At 40.4% G+C, this 1,620-nt stretch overlaps 4 non-coding genes across 4 annotated transcripts; all 4 read left to right on the plus strand.

Annotated features, from left to right (window-relative positions):
• Nucleotides 1-210: 210 nt before the first annotated feature.
• Nucleotides 211-314, plus strand: trnay-gua (transfer RNA tyrosine (anticodon GUA)). The gene is made up of 2 exons: nucleotides 211-247; nucleotides 279-314. It is a non-coding gene; the product is annotated as a tRNA-Tyr (tRNA).
• Nucleotides 315-569: 255 nt separating this feature from the next.
• Nucleotides 570-673, plus strand: trnay-gua (transfer RNA tyrosine (anticodon GUA)). Its single transcript has 2 exons — nucleotides 570-606; nucleotides 638-673. It is a non-coding gene; the product is annotated as a tRNA-Tyr (tRNA).
• A 255-nt stretch (nucleotides 674-928) lies between these two features.
• Nucleotides 929-1,032, plus strand: trnay-gua (transfer RNA tyrosine (anticodon GUA)). The gene is made up of 2 exons: nucleotides 929-965; nucleotides 997-1,032. It is a non-coding gene; the product is annotated as a tRNA-Tyr (tRNA).
• Nucleotides 1,033-1,287: 255 nt separating this feature from the next.
• On the plus strand, nucleotides 1,288-1,391 carry trnay-gua (transfer RNA tyrosine (anticodon GUA)). The gene is made up of 2 exons: nucleotides 1,288-1,324; nucleotides 1,356-1,391. It is a non-coding gene; the product is annotated as a tRNA-Tyr (tRNA).
• The last annotated feature ends 229 nt before the right edge of the window (nucleotides 1,392-1,620 follow it).

Consider the following 1,620-nt stretch of genomic DNA (forward strand, 5'->3'; position numbering starts at 1 on the left):
GGCCTTATTATCAGTAATCAAGTGCAGTTCATCGGCAATAATTGAATTTGTAACTTTGCAAGAGTTTTAAAAAAGCATGTACTGAGACAAAGAGAGGTCGCTGTTTTTCATGTTTGACTCTTTGCATTGTTGACTTTTTGGAAAAGAAACTTTGGTTTGGCATCAGTTACAGCCTCGATACATACGCTGAAAAGTGTGTGGCTCTAGCTCCCTTCGATAGCTCAGTTGGTAGAGCGGAGGACTGTAGGCTGATGATTCCCAGTAGAAAATATGCAGGTATCCTTAGGTCGCTGGTTCAATTCCGGCTCGAAGGATGTAGTTATTGTCGTCTGTTCAGACTGGATAGATGGGCCTTATTATCAGAAATCAAGTGCAGTTCATCGGCAATAATTGAATTTGTTACTTTGTAACTTTGCAAGAGTTTTAAACAAGCATGTACTGAGACAAAGAGAGGTTGCCGTTTTTTTATGTTTGACTCTTTGCATTGTTGAGTGTTTGGAAAACAAACTTTGGTTTGGCATCAGTTTCAGCCTCGATACATAAGCTGAAAAAGTGTTAATCTCTGGCTCCCTTTGATATCTCAGTTGGTAGAGCGGAGGACTGTAGGCTGATGATTCCCAGTAGAAAATATGCAGGTATCCTTAGGTCGCTGGTTCAATTCCGGCTCGAAGGATGTAATTATTGTTGTCTGTTCAGACTGGATAGATGGGCCTTAGTATCAGGAATCAAGTGCAGTTCATCGGCAATAATTGAATATGCTACTTTGTAACTTTGCAAGAGTTTTAAACAAGCAAGTACTGAGACAAAGAGAGGTGGCTGTATTTTCGTGTTTGACTCTTTGCATTGTTGAGTTTTTGGAAAACAAACTTTGGTTTGGCATCAGTTAAAGCCTCGATACATACGCTGAAAAAATGTGATTCTCTGGCTCCCTTCGATAGCTCAGTTGGTAGAGCGGAGGACTGTAGGCTGATGATTCCCAGTAGAAAATATGCAGGTATCCTTAGGTCGCTGGTTCAATTCCGGCTCGAAGGATGTAGTTATTGTCGTCTGTTCAGACTGGATAGATGGGCCTTATTATCAGTAATCAAGTGCAGTTCATCGGCAATAATTGAATTTGCTAATTTGTAACTTTGCAAGAGTTTTAAACAAGCATGTATTGAGACAAAGAGAGGTGGCTGTTTTTTTGTGTTTGACTCTTTGCATTGTTGAGTGTTTGGAAAACAAACTTTGGTTTGGCATCAGTTACAGCCTCGATACATAAGCTGAAAAAGTGTTAATCTCTGGCTCCCTTTGATATCTCAGTTGGTAGAGCGGAGGACTGTAGGCTGATGATTCCCAGTAGAAAATATGCAGGTATCCTTAGGTCGCTGGTTCAATTCCGGCTCGAAGGATGTACTTATCGTCGACTGGATAGATGGGCCTTATTATCAGTAATCAAGTGCAGTTCTTCGGCAATAATTGAATTTGCTACTTTGTAACTTTGCAAGAGTTTTAAACAAGCATGTACTGAGACAAAGAGAGGTGGCTGTTTTTTCGTGTTTGACTCTTTGCATTGTTGAGTTTTTTGGAAAACAAACTTTGGTTTGGCATCAGTTACAGCCTCGATACATACGCTGAAAA

Source organism: Anarrhichthys ocellatus, unplaced genomic scaffold, assembly GCF_004355925.1.
Source record: "Anarrhichthys ocellatus isolate YVR2014 unplaced genomic scaffold, GSC_Weel_1.0 scaffold8745, whole genome shotgun sequence".
Taxonomy (NCBI): Eukaryota; Metazoa; Chordata; class Actinopteri; order Perciformes; family Anarhichadidae; genus Anarrhichthys; species Anarrhichthys ocellatus.